This window comes from Lemur catta, chromosome 7 (assembly GCF_020740605.2).
Source record: "Lemur catta isolate mLemCat1 chromosome 7, mLemCat1.pri, whole genome shotgun sequence".
Classification (NCBI taxonomy): Eukaryota; Metazoa; Chordata; class Mammalia; order Primates; family Lemuridae; genus Lemur; species Lemur catta.
In genome coordinates, this window is record NC_059134.1 from 271,710 (window position 1) to 293,618 (window position 21,909).

The window sequence follows — 21,909 nt, forward strand, 5'->3', positions numbered from 1 at the left end:
TGCTAACCCTAACCCTAACACTATCCTAGGGCTGATGCTAAACCTAACCCTAACCCTAACACTATCCTAGGGCTGATGCTACCCTAACGCTAACCCTAACACTATCCTTGAACTGATGCTAACCCTAACCCTAACCCTAACACTATCCTAGGGCTGATGCTAACCCTAACCCTAACACTAACACTAACATAGGGCTGATGCTAACCCTAACCCTAACACTATCCTAGGGCTGATGCTAATCCTAACCCTAACCCTAACACTATCCTAGGGCTGATGCTAACCCTAACCCTAACACTATCCTAGGGCTGATGCTAACACTAACCCTAACCCTAACACTATCCTAGGGCTGATATTAACCCTAACCCTAACACTATCCTAGGGCTGATGCTAACCCTAACCGTAACCCTAACACTAACCTAGGGCTGATGCTAACCCTAACCCTAACACTATCCTAGGGCTGATGCTAACCCTAACCCTAACCCTAACACTATCCCAGGGCTAATGCTAACCCTAACCCTAACACTATCCTAGGGCTGATGCTAACCCTAACCCTAACCCTAACACTATCCTAGGGCTGATGCTAACCCTAACACGAACACTATCCTAGGGCTGATGCTAACCCTAACCCTAACCCTAACACTATCCTAGGGCTGATGCTAACCCTAACCCTAACCAAAACACTATCCTAGGGTTGATGCTAACCCTAACCCTAACACTATCCTAGGGCTGATGCTAACCCTAACCCTAACCCTAACACTATCCTTGGGCTGATGCTAACCCTAACCCTAACACTATCCTGGGCCTGAGATAACCCTAACCCTAACCCTAACACTATCCTAGGGCTGATGCTAACCCTAACCCTAACACTATCCTTGGGCTGATGCTAACCCTAACCCTAACCCTAACACTATCCTAGAGCAGATGCTAACCCTAACGCTAACCCTAACACTATCCTTGAACTGATGCTAACCCTAACCCTAACCCTAACACTATCCTAGGGCTGATGCTAACCCTAACACGAACACTATCCTAGGGCTGATGCTAACCCTAACCCTAACCCTAACACTATCCTAGGGTTTATGTTAACCCTAACCCTAACACTATCCTAGGGCTGATGCTAACCCTAACCCTAACCCTAACACTATCATAGGGCTGATGCTAACCCTAACACGAACACTATCCTAGGGCTGATGCTAACCCTAACCCTAACCCTAACACTATCCTAGGGTTTATGTTAACCCTAACCCTAACACTATCCTAGGGCTGATGCTAACCCTAACCCTAACCCTAACGGATGCTAGCCCTAACCCTATCCCTAACACTATCCTAGGGCTGATGCTAACCCTAACACTAACACTATCCTAGGGCTGATGCTAACCCTAACCCTAACACTATCCTAGGGCTGATGCTAACCCTAACACTAACACTATCCTAGGGCTGATGCTAACCCTAAACCTAACCCTAACACTCTCCAAGAGCTGATGCTAACCCTAACCCTAACCCTAACACTATGTAGTGCTGAGGCTAACCCTAACCCTAACACTATCCTACGGCTGATGCTTACCCTAACCCTAACCCTAACACTATCCTAGGGCAGATGCTAACCCTAACGCTAACGCTAACACTATCCTTGAACTGATGCTAACCCTAACCCTTACCCTAACACTATCCTAGGCCTGATGATAACCCTAACCCTAACCCTAACACTATCCTAAGATTTATGTTAACCCTAACCCTAACACTATCCTAGGGCTGATGCTAACCCTCACCCTAAACCTAACACTATCCTAGGGCGGATGCTAACCCTAACCCTAACCCTAACACTATCCTAGGGCTGATGCTAACCCTAACACTAACGCTATCCTAGGGCTGATGCTAACCCTAACCCTAACCCTAACATTATCCTAGGGCGGATGCTAACCCTAACCCTAACCCTAACACTATCCTAGGGCTGATGCTAACCCTATCACTAACACTATCCTAGGCCTGATGCTAACCCTAACCCTAACCCTAACACTATCCTAGGGCTGATGCTAACCCTAACCCTAACACTATCCTAGGGCTGATGCTAACCCTAACCCTAACCCTAACACTATCCTAGCGCTGATGCTAACCCTAACCCTAACACTATCCTAGGCCTGATGATAACCCTAACCCTAACCCTAACACTATCCTAGGGCTGATGCTAACCCTAACCCTAACACTATCCTAGGGCTGATGCTAACCCTAACACTAACCCAAACACTATCCTAGGGTTGATGCTAACCCTAACCCTAACAGTATCCTAGGGCTGATGCTAACCCTAACCCTAACCCTAACATTATCTTAGGGCTGATGCTAACCCTAACCCTAACTCTAACACTATCTTAGTGCTGAGGCTAACCCTAACCCTAACACTATCCTACGGCTGATGCTAACCCTAACCCTAACACTAACACTATCCTAGGGCTGATGCTAACCCTGACCCTAACACTATCCTAGGGCTGATGCTAACCCTAACCCTAACCCTAACACTATCCTAGGGCTGATGCTAACCCTAACCCTAACACTATCCTGGGGCTGATGCTAACCCTAACCCTAACCCTAACACTATCCTAGGGCTGATGCTAACCCTAACCCTAACACTATCCTAGGCCTGATGATAACCCTAACCCTAACCCTAACACTATCCTAGGGCTGATGCTAACCCTAACCCTAACATTATCCTAGGGCTGATGCTAACCCTAACCCTAACCCTAACACTATCCTAGGGCTGATGCTACCCTAACGCTAACCCTAACACTATCCTTGAACTGATGCTAACCCTAACCCTAACCCTAACACTATCCTAGGGCTGATGCTAACCCTAACCCTAACCCAAACACTATCCTAGGGTTGATGCTAACCCTAACCCTAACACTATCCTAGGGCTGATGCTAACCCTAACCCTAACCCTAACACTATCCTTGGGCTGATGCTAACCCTAACCCTAACAATATCCTGGGCCTGATGCTAACCCTAACCCTAACCCTAACACTATCCTAGGGCTGATGCTAACCCTAACCCTAACACTATCCTTGCGCTGATGCTAACCCTAACCCTAACCCTAACACTATCCTAGGGCAGATGCTAACCCTAACGCTAACCCTAACAGTATCCTTGAACTGATGCTAACCCTAACCCTAAGCCTAACACTATCCTAGGCCTGATGATAACCCTAACCCTAACCCTAACACTATCCTAGGGCTGATGCTAACCCTAACGCTAACCCTAACACTATCCTTGAACTGATGCTAACCCTAACCCTAACCCTAACACTATCCTAGGGCTGATGCTAACCCTAACCCTAACACTAACACTAACCTAGGGCTGATGCTAACCCTAACCCTAACACTATCCTAGGGCTGATGCTAACCCTAACCCTAACCCTAACACTATCCTAGGGCTGATGCTAACCCTAACACTAACACTATCCTAGGGCTGTTGCTAACCCTAACCCTAACCCTAACACTATCCTAGGGCTGATGCTAACACTAACCCTAACCCAAACACTATCCTAGTGTTGATGCTAACCCTAACCCTAACACTATCCTAGGGCTGATGCTAACCCTAACCCTAACACTATCCTTGGGCTGATGCTAACCCTAACCCTAACACTATCCTGGGCCTGATGCTAACCCTAACCCTAACCCTAACACTATCCTAGGGCTGATGTTAACCCTAACCCTAACACTATCCTAGGTCTGATGCTAACCCTAACACTAACACTATCCTAGGGCTGATGCTAACCCTAACCCTAACCCTAACACTCTCCAAGGGCTGATGCTAACCCTAACCCTAACCCTAACACTATCCTAGGGCTGATGCTAACCCTAACCCTAACTCTAACACTATCTTAGCGCTGAGGCTAACCCTAACCCTAACACTATCGTACGGCTGATGCTAACCCTAACCCTAACCCTAACACTATCCTAGGGCTGATGCTAACCCTAACCCTAACACTATCCTAGGCCTGATGCTAACCCTAACCCTAACCCTAACACTATCCTAGGGCTGATGCTAACCCTAACCCTAACACTATCCTAGGGCTGATGCTAACCCTAACCCTAACCCTAACACTATCCTAGGGCTGATGCTAACCCTAACCCTAACCCTAACACTATCCTAGGCCTGATGATAACCATAACCCTAACCTTAACACTATCCTAGGGCTGATGCTAACCCTAACCCTAACCCTAACACTATCCTAGAGCTGATGCTAACCCTAACCCTAACACTATCATAGGCCTGATGATAACCCTAACCCTAACCCTGACACTATCCTAGGGCTGATGCTAACCCAAACCCTAACACTATCCTAGGGCTGATGCTAACCCTAACCCTAACCCTAACACTATCCTAGGCCTGATGCTAACCCTATCCCTAACCCTAACACTCTCCTAGGGCTGAGGCTAACCCTAACCCTAACACTATCCTAGGGCTGATGCTAACCCTAACCCTAACCCAAACACTATCCTAGGGTTGATGCTAACCCTAACCCTAACACTATCCTAGGGCTGATGCTAACCCTAACCCTAACCCTAACATTATCTTAGGGCTGATGCTAACCCTAACACTAACTCTAACACTATCTTAGGGCTGAGGCTAACCCTAACCCTAACACTATCCTACGGCTGATGCTAACCCTAACCCTAACACTAACACTATCCTAGGGCTGATGCTAACCCTAACCCTAACACTATCCTAGGGCTGATGCTAACCCTAACCCTAACACTATCCTAGGGCTGATGCTAACCCTAACCCTAACCCTAACACTATCCTAGGGCTGATGCTAACCCTAACACTAACACTATCCTAGGCCTGATGATAACCCTAACCCTAACCCTAACACTATCCTAGGGCTGATGCTAACCCTAACCCTAACATTATCCTAGGGCTGATGCTAACCCTAACCCTAACCCTAACACTATCCTAGGGCTGATGCTACCCTAACGCTAACCCTAACACTATCCTTGAACTGATGCTAACCCTAACCCTAACCCTAACACTATCCTAGTGCTGATGCTAACCCTAACAATAACCCAAACACTATCCTAGGGTTGATGCTAACCCTAACCCTAACACTATCCTTGAACTGATGCTAACCCTAACCCTAACCCTAACACTATCCTAGGGCTGATGCTAACCCTAACCCTAACCCTAACACTATCCTTGAACTGATGCTAACCCTAACCCTAACCCTAACACTATCCTAGTGTTGATGCTAACCCTTACCCTAACACTATCCTAGGGCTGATGCTAACCCTAACCCTAACCCTAACACTATCCTTGGGCTGATCCTAACCCTAACCCTAACACTATCCTGGGCCTGATGCTAACCCTAACCCTAACCCTAACACTATCCTAGGGATGATGCTAACCCTAACCCTAACACTATCCTAGGGCTGATGCTAACCATAACACTAACACTATCCTAGGGCTGATGCTAACCCTAACCCTAACCCTAACACTCTCCAAGGGCTGATGCTAACCCTAACCCTAACCCTAACACTATCCTAGGGCTGATGCTAACCCTAACCCTAACTCTAACACTATCTTAGGGCTGAGGCTAACCCTAACCCTAACACTATCGTACGGCTGATGCTAACCCTAACCCTAACCCTAACACTATCCTAGGGCTGATGCTAACCCTAACCCTAACACTATCCTAGGCCTGATGCTAACCCTAACCCTAACCCTAACACTATCCTAGGGCTGATGCTAACCCTAACCCTAACACTATCCTAGGGCGGATGCTAACCCTAACCCTAACCCTAACACTATCCTAGGGCTGATGCTAACCCTATCACTAACACTATCCTAGGCCTGATGCTGACCCTAACCCTAACCCTAACACTATCCTAGGGCTGATGCTAACCCTAACCCTAACACTATCATAGGGCTGATGCTAACCCTAACCCTAACCCTAACACTATCCTAGCGCCGATGCTAACCCTAACCCTAACACTATCCTAGGCCCGATGATTACCCTAACCCTAACCCTAAGACTATCCTAGGGCTGATGCTAACCCTAACCCTAGCACTATCCTAGGGCTGATGCTAACCCTAACCCTAACCCTAACACTATCCTAGCGCTGATGCTAACCCTAACCCTAACACTATCCTAGGCCTGATGATAACCCTAACCCTAACCCTAACACTATCCTAGGGCTGATGCTAACCCTAACCCTAACACTATCCTAGGGCTGATGCTAACCCTAACACTAACCCAAACACTATCCTAGGGTTGATGCTAACCCTAACCCTAACAGTATCCTAGGGCTGATGCTAACCCTAACCCTAACCCTAACATTATCTTAGGGCTGATGCTAACCCTAACCCTAACTCTAACACTATCTTAGGGCTGAGGCTAACCCTAACCCTAACACTATCCTACGGCTGATGCTAACCCTAACCCTAACACTAACACTATCCTAGGGCTGATGCTAACCCTGACCCTAACACTATCCTAGGGCTGATGCTAACCCTAACCCTAACCCTAACACTATCCTAGGGCTGATGCTAACCCTAACCCTAACACTATCCTGGGGCTGATGCTAACCCTAACCCTAACCCTAACACTATGCTAGGGCTGATGCTAACCCTAACCCTAACACTATCCTAGGCCTGATGATAACCCTAACCCTAACCCTAACACTATCCTAGGGCTGATGCTAACCCTAACCCTAACATTATCCTTGGGCTGATGCTAACCCTAACCCTAACCCTAACACTATCCTAGGGCTGATGCTACCCTAACGCTAACCCTAACACTATCCTTGAACTGATGCTAACCCTAACCCTAACCCTAACACTATCCTAGGGCTGATGCTAACCCTAACCCTAACCCAAACACTATCCTAGGGTTGATGCTAACCCTAACCCTAACACTATCCTAGGGCTGATGCTAACCCTAACCCTAACCCTAACACTATCCTTGGGCTGATGCTAACCCTAACCCTAACAATATCCTGGGCCTGATGCTAACCCTAACCCTAACCCTAACACTATCCTAGGGCTGATGCTAACCCTAACCCTAACACTATCCTTGCGCTGATGCTAACCCTAACCCTAACCCTAACACTATCCTAGGGCAGATGCTAACCCTAACGCTAACCCTAACAGTATCCTTGAACTGATGCTAACCCTAACCCTAAGCCTAACACTATCCTAGGCCTGATGATAACCCTAACCCTAACCCTAACACTATCCTAGGGCTGATGCTAACCCTAACGCTAACCCTAACACTATCCTTGAACTGATGCTAACCCTAACCCTAACCCTAACACTATCCTAGGGCTGATGCTAACCCTAACCCTAACACTAACACTAACCTAGGGCTGATGCTAACCCTAACCCTAACACTATCCTAGGGCTGATGCTAACCCTAACCCTAACCCTAACACTATCCTAGGGCTGATGCTAACCCTAACACTAACACTATCCTAGGGCTGTTGCTAACCCTAACCCTAACCCTAACACTATCCTAGGGCTGATGCTAACCCTAACCCTAACCCAAACACTGTCCTAGTGTTGATGCTAACCCTAACCCTAACACTATCCTAGGGCTGATGCTAACCCTAACCCTAACCCTAACACTATCCTTGGGCTGATGCTAACCCTAACCCTAACACTATCCTGGGCCTGATGCTAACCCTAACCCTAACCCTAACACTATCCTAGGGCTGATGTTAACCCTAACCCTAACACTATCCTAGGGCTGATGCTAACCCTAACACTAACACTATCCTAGGGCTGATGCTAACCCTAACCCTAACCCTAACACTCTCCAAGGGCTGATGCTAACCCTAACCCTAACCCTAACACTATCCTAGGGCTGATGCTAACCCTAACCCTAACTCTAACACTATCTTAGCGCTGAGGCTAACCCTAACCCTAACACTATCGTACGGCTGATGCTAACCCTAACCCTAACCCTAACACTATCCTAGGGCTGATGCTAACCCTAACCCTAACACTATCCTAGGCCTGATGCTAACCCTAACCCTAACCCTAACACTATCCTAGGGCTGATGCTAACCCTAACCCTAACACTATCCTAGGGCTGATGCTAACCCTAACCCTAACCCTAACACTATCCTAGGGCTGATGCTAACCCTAACCCTAACCCTAACACTATCCTAGGCCTGATGATAACCATAACCCTAACCTTAACACTATCCTAGGGCTGATGCTAACCCTAACCCTAACCCTAACACTATCCTAGAGCTGATGCTAACCCTAACCCTAACACTATCATAGGCCTGATGATAACCCTAACCCTAACCCTGACACTATCCTAGGGCTGATGCTAACCCAAACCCTAACACTATCCTAGGGCTGATGCTAACCCTAACCCTAACCCTAACACTATCCTAGGCCTGATGCTAACCCTATCCCTAACCCTAACACTCTCCTAGGGCTGAGGCTAACCCTAACCCTAACACTATCCTAGGGCTGATGCTAACCCTAACCCTAACCCAAACACTATCCTAGGGTTGATGCTAACCCTAACCCTAACACTATCCTAGGGCTGATGCTAACCCTAACCCTAACCCTAACATTATCTTAGGGCTGATGCTAACCCTAACACTAACTCTAACACTATCTTAGGGCTGAGGCTAACCCTAACCCTAACACTATCCTACGGCTGATGCTAACCCTAACCCTAACACTAACACTATCCTAGGGCTGATGCTAACCCTAACCCTAACACTATCCTAGGGCTGATGCTAACCCTAACCCTAACACTATCCTAGGGCTGATGCTAACCCTAACCCTAACCCTAACACTATCCTAGGGCTGATGCTAACCCTAACACTAACACTATCCTAGGCCTGATGATAACCCTAACCCTAACCCTAACACTATCCTAGGGCTGATGCTAACCCTAACCCTAACATTATCCTAGGGCTGATGCTAACCCTAACCCTAACCCTAACACTATCCTAGGGCTGATGCTACCCTAACGCTAACCCTAACACTATCCTTGAACTGATGCTAACCCTAACCCTAACCCTAACACTATCCTAGTGCTGATGCTAACCCTAACAATAACCCAAACACTATCCTAGGGTTGATGCTAACCCTAACCCTAACACTATCCTTGAACTGATGCTAACCCTAACCCTAACCCTAACACTATCCTAGGGCTGATGCTAACCCTAACCCTAACCCTAACACTATCCTTGAACTGATGCTAACCCTAACCCTAACCCTAACACTATCCTAGTGTTGATGCTAACCCTTACCCTAACACTATCCTAGGGCTGATGCTAACCCTAACCCTAACCCTAACACTATCCTTGGGCTGATCCTAACCCTAACCCTAACACTATCCTGGGCCTGATGCTAACCCTAACCCTAACCCTAACACTATCCTAGGGATGATGCTAACCCTAACCCTAACACTATCCTAGGGCTGATGCTAACCATAACACTAACACTATCCTAGGGCTGATGCTAACCCTAACCCTAACCCTAACACTCTCCAAGGGCTGATGCTAACCCTAACCCTAACCCTAACACTATCCTAGGGCTGATGCTAACCCTAACCCTAACTCTAACACTATCTTAGGGCTGAGGCTAACCCTAACCCTAACACTATCGTACGGCTGATGCTAACCCTAACCCTAACCCTAACACTATCCTAGGGCTGATGCTAACCCTAACCCTAACACTATCCTAGGCCTGATGCTAACCCTAACCCTAACCCTAACACTATCCTAGGGCTGATGCTAACCCTAACCCTAACACTATCCTAGGGCGGATGCTAACCCTAACCCTAACCCTAACACTATCCTAGGGCTGATGCTAACCCTATCACTAACACTATCCTAGGCCTGATGCTGACCCTAACCCTAACCCTAACACTATCCTAGGGCTGATGCTAACCCTAACCATAACACTATCATAGGGCTGATGCTAACCCTAACCCTAACCCTAACACTATCCTAGCGCCGATGCTAACCCTAACCCTAACACTATCCTAGGCCCGATGATAACCCTAACCCTAACCCTAAGACTATCCTAGGGCTGATGCTAACCCTAACCCTAGCACTATCCTAGGGCTGATGCTAACCCTAACCCTAACCCTAACCCTAACACTATCCTAAGTCTGATGCTAACCCTAGACCTCACACTATACTAGGCCTGATGATAACCATAACCCTAACCTTAACACTATCCTAGGGCTGATACTAACCCTAACCCTAACCCTAACACTATCCTAGAGCTGATGCTAACCCTAACCCTAACACTATCCTAGGCCTGATGATAAACCTAAGCCTAACCCTGACACTATCCTAGGGCTGATGCTAACCCTAACCCTAACACTATCCCAGGGCTGATGCTAACCCTAACCCTAACCCTAACACTATCCTAGGCCTGATGCTAACCCTATCCCTAACCCTAACACTCTCCTAGGGCTGAGGCTAACCCTAACCCTAACACTATCCTAGGGCTGATGCTAACCCTAACCCTAACCCAAACACTATCCTAGGGTTGATGCTAACCCTAACCCTAACACTATCCTAGGGCAGATGCTAACCCTAACGCTAACCCTAACAGTATCCTTGAACTGATGCTAACCCTAAACCTAAGCCTAACACTATCCTAGGCCTGATGATAACCCTAACCCTAACCCTAACACTATCCTAGGGCTGATGCTAACCCTAACGCTAACCCTAACACTATCCTTGAACTGATGCTAACCCTAACCCTAACCCTAACACTATCCTAGGGCTGATGCTAACCCTAACCCTAACACTAACACTAACCTAGGGCTGATGCTAACCCTAACCCTAACACTATCCTAGGGCTGATGCTAACCCTAACCCTAACCCTAACACTATCCTAGGGCTGATGCTAACCCTAACACTAACACTATCCTAGGGCTGTTGCTAACCCTAACCCTAACCCTAACACTATCCTAGGGCTGATGCTAACCCTAACCCTAACCCAAACACTATCCTAGTGTTGATGCTAACCCTAACCCTAACACTATCCTAGGGCTGATGCTAACCCTAACCATAACCCTAACACTATCCTTGGGCTGATGCTAACCCTAACCCTAACACTATCCTGGGCCTGATGCTAACCCTAACCCTAACCCTAACACTATCCTAGGGCTGATGTTAACCCTAACCCTAACACTATCCTAGGGCTGATGCTAACCCTAACACTAACACTATCCTAGGGCTGATGCTAACCCTAACCCTAACCCTAACACTCTCCAAGGGCTGATGCTAACCCTAACCCTAACCCTAACACTATCCTAGGGCTGATGCTAACCCTAACCCTAACTCTAACACTATCTTAGCGCTGAGGCTAACCCTAACCCTAACACTATCGTACGGCTGATGCTAACCCTAACCCTAACCCTAACACTATCCTAGGGCTGATGCTAACCCTAACCCTAACACTATCCTAGGCCTGATGCTAACCCTAACCCTAACCCTAACACTATCCTAGGGCTGATGCTAACCCTAACCCTAACACTATCCTAGGGCTGATGCTAACCCTAACCCTAACCCTAACACTATCCTAGGGCTGATGCTAACCCTAACCCTAACCCTAACACTATCCTAGGCCTGATGATAACCATAACCCTAACCTTAACACTATCCTAGGGCTGATGCTAACCCTAACCCTAACCCTAACACTATCCTAGAGCTGATGCTAACCCTAACCCTAACACTATCATAGGCCTGATGATAACCCTAACCCTAACCCTGACACTATCCTAGGGCTGATGCTAACCCAAACCCTAACACTATCCTAGGGCTGATGCTAACCCTAACCCTAACCCTAACACTATCCTAGGCCTGATGCTAACCCTATCCCTAACCCTAACACTCTCCTAGGGCAGAGGCTAACCCTAACCCTAACACTATCCTAGGGCTGATGCTAACCCTAACCCTAACCCAAACACTATCCTAGGGTTGATGCTAACCCTAACCCTAACACTATCCTAGGGCTGATGCTAACCCTAACCCTAACCCTAACATTATCTTAGGGCTGATGCTAACCCTAACACTAACTCTAACACTATCTTAGGGCTGAGGCTAACCCTAACCCTAACACTATCCTACGGCTGATGCTAACCCTAACCCTAACACTAACACTATCCTAGGGCTGATGCTAACCCTAACCCTAACACTATCCTAGGGCTGATGCTAACCCTAACCCTAACACTATCCTAGGGCTGATGCTAACCCTAACCCTAACCCTAACACTATCCTAGGGCTGATGCTAACCCTAACACTAACACTATCCTAGGCCTGATGATAACCCTAACCCTAACCCTAACACTATCCTAGTGCTGATGCTAACCCTAACAATAACCCAAACACTATCCTAGGGTTGATGCTAACCCTAACCCTAACACTATCCTTGAACTGATTCTAACCCTAACCCTAACCCTAACACTATCCTAGGGCTGATGCTAACCCTAACCCTAACCCTAACACTATCCTTGAACTGATGCTAACCCTAACCCTAACCCTAACACTATCCTAGTGTTGATGATAACCCTTACCCTAACACTATCCTAGGGCTGATGCTAACCCTAACCCTAACCCTAACACTATCCTTGGGCTGATCCTAACCCTAACCCTAACACTATCCTGGGCCTGATGCTAACCCTAACCCTAACCCTAACACTATCCTAGGGATGATGCTAACCCTAACCCTAACACTATCCTAGGGCTGATGCTAACCATAACACTAACACTATCCTAGGGCTGATGCTAACCCTAACCCTAACCCTAACACTCTCCAAGGGCTGATGCTAACCCTAACCCTAACCCTAACACTATCCTAGGGCTGATGCTAACCCTAACCCTAACTCTAACACTATCTTAGGGCTGAGGCTAACCCTAACCCTAACACTATCGTACGGCTGATGCTAACCCTAACCCTAACCCTAACACTATCCTAGGGCTGATGCTAACCCTAACCCTAACACTATCCTAGGCCTGATGCTAACCCTAACCCTAACCCTAACACTATCCTAGGGCTGATGCTAACCCTAACCCTAACACTATCCTAGGGCGGATGCTAACCCTAACCCTAACCCTAACACTATCCTAGGGCTGATGCTAACCCTATCACTAACACTATCCTAGGCCTGATGCTGACCCTAACCCTAACCCTAACACTATCCTAGGGCTGATGCTAACCCTAACCCTAACACTATCATAGGGCTGATGCTAACCCTAACCCTAACCCTAACACTATCCTAGCGCCGATGCTAACCCTAACCCTAACACTATCCTAGGCCCGATGATAACCCTAACCCTAACCCTAAGACTATCCTAGGGCTGATGCTAACCCTAACCCTAGCACTATCCTAGGGCTGATGCTAACCCTAACCCTAACCCTAACCCTAACACTATCCTAAGTCTGATGCTAACCCTAGACCTCACACTATACTAGGCCTGATGATAACCATAACCCTAACATTAACACTATCCTAGGGCTGATACTAACCCTAACCCTAACCCTAACACTATCCTAGAGCTGATGCTAACCCTAACCCTAACACTATCCTAGGCCTGATGATAAACCTAAGCCTAACCCTGACACTATCCTAGGGCTGATGCTAACCCTAACCCTAACACTATCCCAGGGCTGATGCTAACCCTAACCCTAACCCTAACACTATCCTAGGCCTGACGCTAACCCTATCCCTAACCCTAACACTCTCCTAGGGCTGAGGCTAACCCTAACCCTAACACTATCCTAGGGCTGATGCTAACCCTAACCCTAACCCAAACACTATCCTAGGGTTGATGCTAACCCTAACCCTAACACTATCCTAGGGCTGATGCTAACCCTAACCCTAACCCTAACATTATCTTAGGGCTGATGCTAACCCTAACCCTAACTCTAACACTATCTTAGGGCTTAGGCTAACCCTAACCCTAACACTATCCTACGGCTGATGCTAACCCTAACCCTAACACTAACACTATCCTAGGGCTGATGCTAACCCTGACCCTAACACTATCCTAGGGCTGATGCTAACCCTAACCCTAACCCTAACACTATCCTAGGGCTGATGCTAACCCTAACCCTAACACTATCCTGGGGCTGATGCTAACCCTAACCCTAACCCTAACACTATCCTAGGGCTGATGCTAACCCTAACCCTAACACTATCCTAGGCCTGATGATAACCCTAACCCTAACCCTAACACTATCCTAGGGCTGATGCTAACCCTAACCCTAACATTATCCTAGGGCTGATGCTAACCCTAACCCTAACCCTAACACTATCCTAGGGCTGATGCTACCCTAACACTAACCCTAACACTATCCTTGAACTGATGCTAACCCTAACCCTAACCCTAACACTATCCTAGGGCCGATGCTAACCCTAACCCTACCCCAAACACTATCCTAGGGTTGATGCTAACCCTAACCCTAACACTATCCTAGGGCTGATGCTAACCCTAACCCTAACCCTAACACTATCCTTGGGCTGATGCTAACCCTAACCCTAACACTATCCTGGGCCAGATGCTAACCCTAACCCTAACCCTAACACTATCCTAGTGCTGATGCCAACCCTAACCCTAACACTATCCTTGCGCTGATGCTAACCCTAACCCTAACCCTAACACTATCCTAGGGCAGATGCTAACCCTAACGCTAACCCTAACACTATCCTTGAACTGATGCTAACCCTAACCCTAAGCCTAACACTATCCTAGGCCTGATGATAACCCTAACCCTAACCCTAACACTATCCTAGGGCTGATGCTAACCCTAACGCTAACCCTAACACTATCCTTGAACTGATGCTAACCCTAACCCTAACCCTAACACTATCCTAGGGCTGATGCTAACCCTAACCCTAACACTAACACTAACCTAGGGCTGATGCTAACCCTAACCCTAACACTATCCTAGGGCTGATGCTAACCCTAACCCTAACCCTAACACTATCCTAGGGCTGATGCTAACCCTAACACTAACACTATCCTAGGGCTGTTGCTAACCCTAACCCTAACCCTAACACTATCCTAGGGCTGATGCTAACCCTAACCCTAACCCAAACACTATCCTAGTGTTGATGCTAACCCTAACCCTAACACTATCCTAGGGCTGATGCTAACCCTAACCCTAACCCTAACACTATCCTTGGGCTGATGCTAACCCTAACCCTAACACTATCCTGGGCCTGATGCTAACCCTAACCCTAACCCTAACACTATCCTAGGGCTGATGCTAACCCTAACCCTAACACTATCCTAGGGCTGATGCTAACCCTAACACTAACACTATCCTAGGGCTGATGCTAACCCTAACCCTAACCCTAACACTCTCCAAGGGCTGATGCTAACCCTAACCCTAACCCTAACACTATCCTAGGGCTGATGCTAACCCTAACCCTAACTCTAACACTATCTTAGGGCTGAGGCTAACCCTAACCCTAACACTATCGTACGGCTGATGCTAACCCTAACCCTAACCCTAACACTATCCTAGGGCTGATGCTAACCCTAACCCTAACACTATCCTAGGCCTGATGCTAACCCTAACCCTAACCCTAACACTGTCCTAGGGCGGATGCTAACCCTAACCCTAACCCTAACACTATCCTAGGGCTGATGCTAACCCTATCACTAACACTATCCTAGGCCTGATGCTGACCCTAACCCTAACCCTAACACTATCCTAGGGCTGATGCTAACCCTAACCCTAACACTATCATAGGGCTGATGCTAACCCTAACCCTAACCCTAACACTATCCTAGCGCCGATGCTAACCCTAACCCTAACACTATCCTAGGCCTGATGATAACCCTAACCCTAACCCTAACACTATCCTAGGGCTGATGCTAACCCTAACCCTAGCACTATCCTAGGGCTGATGCTAACCCTAACCCTAACCCTAACGCTAACACTATCCTAAGTCTGATGCTAACCCTAGACCTCACACTATACTTGGCCTGATGATAACCATAACCCTAACCTTAACACTATCCTAGGGCTGATGCTAACCCTAACCCTAACCCTAACACTATCCTAGAGCTGATGCTAACCCTAACCCTAACACTATCCTAGGCCTGATGATAAACCTAAGCCTAACCCTGACACTATCCTAGGGCTGATGCTAACCCTAACCCTAACACTATCCTAGGGCTGATGCTAACCCTAACCCTAACCCTAACACTATCCTAGGCCTGATGCTAACCCTATCCCTAACCCTAACACTCTCCTAGGGCTTAGGCTAACCCTAACCCTAACACTATCCTAGGGCTGATGCTAACCCTAACCCTAACCCAAACACTATCCTAGGGTTGATGCTAACCCTAACCCTAACACTATCCTAGGGCTGATGCTAACCCTAACCCTAACCCTAACATTATCTTAGGGCTGATGCTAACCCTAACCCTAACTCTAACACTATCTTAGGGCTTAGGCTAACCCTAACCCTAACACTATCCTACGGCTGATGCTAACCCTAACCCTAACACTAACACTATCCTAGGGCTGATGCTAACCCTAACCCTAACACTATCCTAGGGCTGATGCTAACCCTAACCCTAACACTATCCTAGGGCTGATGCTAACCCTAACCCTAACCCTAACACTATCCTAGGGCTGATGCTAACCCTAACACTAACACTATCCTAGGCCTGATGATAACCCTAACCCTAACCCTAACACTATCCTAGGGCTGATGCTAACCCTAACCCTAACATTATCCTAGGGCTGATGCTAACCCTAACCCTAACCCTAACACTATCCTAGGGCTGATGCTACCCTAACGCTAACCCTAACACTATCCTTGAACTGATGCTAACCCTAACCCTAACCCTAACACTATCCTAGTGCTGATGCTAACCCTAACAATAACCCAAACACTATCCTAGGGTTGATGCTAACCCTAACCCTAACACTATCCTTGAACTGATGCTAACCCTAACCCTAACCCTAACACTATCCTAGGGCTGATGCTAACCCTAACCCTAACCCTAACACTATCCTTGAACTGATGCTAACCCTAACCCTAACCCTAACACTATCCTAGTGTTGATGCTAACCCTTACCCTAACACTATCCTAGGGCTGATGCTAACCCTAACCCTAACCCTAACACTATCCTTGGGCTGATCCTAACCCTAACCCTAACACTATCCTGGGCCTGATGCTAACCCTAACCCTAACCCTAACACTATCCTAGGGATGATGCTAACCCTAACCCTAACACTATCCTAGGGCTGATGCTAACCATAACACTAACACTATCCTAGGGCTGATGCTAACCCTAACCCTAACCCTAACACTCTCCAAGGGCTGATGCTAACCCTAACCCTAACCCTAACACTATCCTAGGGCTGATGCTAACCCTAACCCTAACTCTAACACTATCTTAGGGCTGAGGCTAACCCTAACCCTAACACTATCGTACGGCTGATGCTAACCCTAACCCTAACCCTAACACTATCCTAGGGCTGATGCTAACCCTAACCCTAACACTATCCTAGGCCTGATGCTAACCCTAACCCTAACCCTAACACTATCCTAGGGCTGATGCTAACCCTAACCCTAACACTATCCTAGGGCGGATGCTAACCCTAACCCTAACCCTAACACTATCCTAGGGCTGATGCTAACCCTATCACTAACACTATCCTAGGCCTGATGCTGACCCTAACCCTAACCCTAACACTATCCTAGGGCTGATGCTAACCCTAACCATAACACTATCATAGGGCTGATGCTAACCCTAACCCTAACCCTAACACTATCCTAGCGCCGATGCTAACCCTAACCCTAACACTATCCTAGGCCCGATGATAACCCTAACCCTAACCCTAAGACTATCCTAGGGCTGATGCTAACCCTAACCCTAGCACTATCCTAGGGCTGATGCTAACCCTAACCCTAACCCTAACCCTAACACTATCCTAAGTCTGATGCTAACCCTAGACCTCACACTATACTAGGCCTGATGATAACCATAACCCTAACCTTAACACTATCCTAGGGCTGATACTAACCCTAACCCTAACCCTAACACTATCCTAGAGCTGATGCTAACCCTAACCCTAACACTATCCTAGGCCTGATGATAAACCTAAGCCTAACCCTGACACTATCCTAGGGCTGATGCTAACCCTAACCCTAACACTATCCCAGGGCTGATGCTAACCCTAACCCTAACCCTAACACTATCCTAGGCCTGATGCTAACCCTATCCCTAACCCTAACACTCTCCTAGGGCTGAGGCTAACCCTAACCCTAACACTATCCTAGGGCTGATGCTAACCCTAACCCTAACCCAAACACTATCCTAGGGTTGATGCTAACCCTAACCCTAACACTATCCTAGGGCAGATGCTAACCCTAACGCTAACCCTAACAGTATCCTTGAACTGATGCTAACCCTAAACCTAAGCCTAACACTATCCTAGGCCTGATGATAACCCTAACCCTAACCCTAACACTATCCTAGGGCTGATGCTAACCCTAACGCTAACCCTAACACTATCCTTGAACTGATGCTAACCCTAACCCTAACCCTAACACTATCCTAGGGCTGATGCTAACCCTAACCCTAACACTAACACTAACCTAGGGCTGATGCTAACCCTAACCCTAACACTATCCTAGGGCTGATGCTAACCCTAACCCTAACCCTAACACTATCCTAGGGCTGATGCTAACCCTAACACTAACACTATCCTAGGGCTGTTGCTAACCCTAACCCTAACCCTAACACTATCCTAGGGCTGATGCTAACCCTAACCCTAACCCAAACACTATCCTAGTGTTGATGCTAACCCTAACCCTAACACTATCCTAGGGCTGATGCTAACCCTAACCATAACCCTAACACTATCCTTGGGCTGATGCTAACCCTAACCCTAACACTATCCTGGGCCTGATGCTAACCCTAACCCTAACCCTAACACTATCCTAGGGCTGATGTTAACCCTAACCCTAACACTATCCTAGGGCTGATGCTAACCCTAACACTAACACTATCCTAGGGCTGATGCTAACCCTAACCCTAACCCTAACACTCTCCAAGGGCTGATGCTAACCCTAACCCTAACCCTAACACTATCCTAGGGCTGATGCTAACCCTAACCCTAACTCTAACACTATCTTAGCGCTGAGGCTAACCCTAACCCTAACACTATCGTACGGCTGATGCTAACCCTAACCCTAACCCTAACACTATCCTAGGGCTGATGCTAACCCTAACCCTAACACTATCCTAGGCCTGATGCTAACCCTAACCCTAACCCTAACACTATCCTAGGGCTGATGCTAACCCTAACCCTAACACTATCCTAGGGCTGATGCTAACCCTAACCCTAACCCTAACACTATCCTAGGGCTGATGCTAACCCTAACCCTAACCCTAACACTATCCTAGGCCTGATGATAACCATAACCCTAACCTTAACACTATCCTAGGGCTGATGCTAACCCTAACCCTAACCCTAACACTATCCTAGAGCTGATGCTAACCCTAACCCTAACACTATCATAGGCCTGATGATAACCCTAACCCTAACCCTGACACTATCCTAGGGCTGATGCTAACCCAAACCCTAACACTATCCTAGGGCTGATGCTAACCCTAACCCTAACCCTAACACTATCCTAGGCCTGATGCTAACCCTATCCCTAACCCTAACACTCTCCTAGGGCAGAGGCTAACCCTAACCCTAACACTATCCTAGGGCTGATGCTAACCCTAACCCTAACCCAAACACTATCCTAGGGTTGATGCTAACCCTAACCCTAACACTATCCTAGGGCTGATGCTAACCCTAACCCTAACCCTAACATTATCTTAGGGCTGATGCTAACCCTAACACTAACTCTAACACTATCTTAGGGCTGAGGCTAACCCTAACCCTAACACTATCCTACGGCTGATGCTAACCCTAACCCTAACACTAACACTATCCTAGGGCTGATGCTAACCCTAACCCTAACACTATCCTAGGGCTGATGCTAACCCTAACCCTAACACTATCCTAGGGCTGATGCTAACCCTAACCCTAACCCTAACACTATCCTAGTGCTGATGCTAACCCTAACACTAACACTATCCTAGGCCTGATGATAACCCTAACCCTAACCCTAACACTATCCTAGGGCTGATGCTAACCCTAACCCTAACATTATCCTAGGGCTGATGCTAACCCTAACCCTAACCCTAACACTATCCTAGGGCTGATGCTACCCTAACGCTAACCCTAACACTATCCTTGAACTGATGCTAACCCTAACCCTAACCCTAACACTATCCTAGTGCTGATGCTAACCCTAACAATAACCCAAACACTATCCTAGGGTTGATGCTAACCCTAACCCTAACACTATCCTTGAACTGATTCTAACCCTAACCCTAACCCTAACACTATCCTAGGGCTGATGCTAACCCTAACCCTAACCCTAACACTATCCTTGAACTGATGCTAACCCTAACCCTAACCCTAACACTATCCTAGTGTTGATGCTAACCCTTACCCTAACACTATCCTAGGGCTGATGCTAACCCTAACCCTAACCCTAACACTATCCTTGGGCTGATCCTAACCCTAACCCTAACACTATCCTGGGCCTGATGCTAACCCTAACCCTAACCCTAACACTATCCTAGGGATGATGCTAACCCTAACCCTAACACTATCCTAGGGCTGATGCTAACCATAACACTAACACTATCCTAGGGCTGATGCTAACCCTAACCCTAACCCTAACACTCTCCAAGGGCTGATGCTAACCCTAACCCTAACCCTAACACTATCCTAGGGCTGATGCTAACCCTAACCCTAACTCTAACACTATCTTAGGGCTGAGGCTAACCCTAACCCTAACACTATCGTACGGCTGATGCTAACCCTAACCCTAACCCTAACACTATCCTAGGGCTGATGCTAACCCTAACCCTAACACTATCCTAGGCCTGATGCTAACCCTAACCCTAACCCTAACACTATCCTAGGGCTGATGCTAACCCTAACCCTAACACTATCCTAGGGCGGATGCTAACCCTAACCCTAACCCTAACACTATCCTAGGGCTGATGCTAACCCTATCACTAACACTATCCTAGGCCTGATGCTGACCCTAACCCTAACCCTAACACTATCCTAGGGCTGATGCTAACCCTAACCCTAACACTATCATAGGGCTGATGCTAACCCTAACCCTAACCCTAACACTATCCTAGCGCCGATGCTAACCCTAACCCTAACACTATCCTAGGCCCGATGATAACCCTAACCCTAACCCTAAGACTATCCTAGGGCTGATGCTAACCCTAACCCTAGCACTATCCTAGGGCTGATGCTAACCCTAACCCTAACCCTAACCCTAACACTATCCTAAGTCTGATGCTAACCCTAGACCTCACACTATACTAGGCCTGATGATAACCATAACCCTAACATTAACACTATCCTAGGGCTGATACTAACCCTAACCCTAACCCTAACACTATCCTAGAGCTGATGCTAACCCTAACCCTAACACTATCCTAGGCCTGATGATAAACCTAAGCCTAACCCTGACACTATCCTAGGGCTGATGCTAACCCTAACCCTAACACTATCCCAGGGCTGATGCTAACCCTAACCCTAACCCTAACACTATCCTAGGCCTGACGCTAACCCTATCCCTAACCCTAACACTCTCCTAGGGCTGAGGCTAACCCTAACCCTAACACTATCCTAGGGCTGATGCTAACCCTAACCCTAACCCAAACACTATCCTAGGGTTGATGCTAACCCTAACCCTAACACTATCCTAGGGCTGATGCTAACCCTAACCCTAACCCTAACATTATCTTAGGGCTGATGCTAACCCTAACCCTAACTCTAACACTATCTTAGGGCTTAGGCTAACCCTA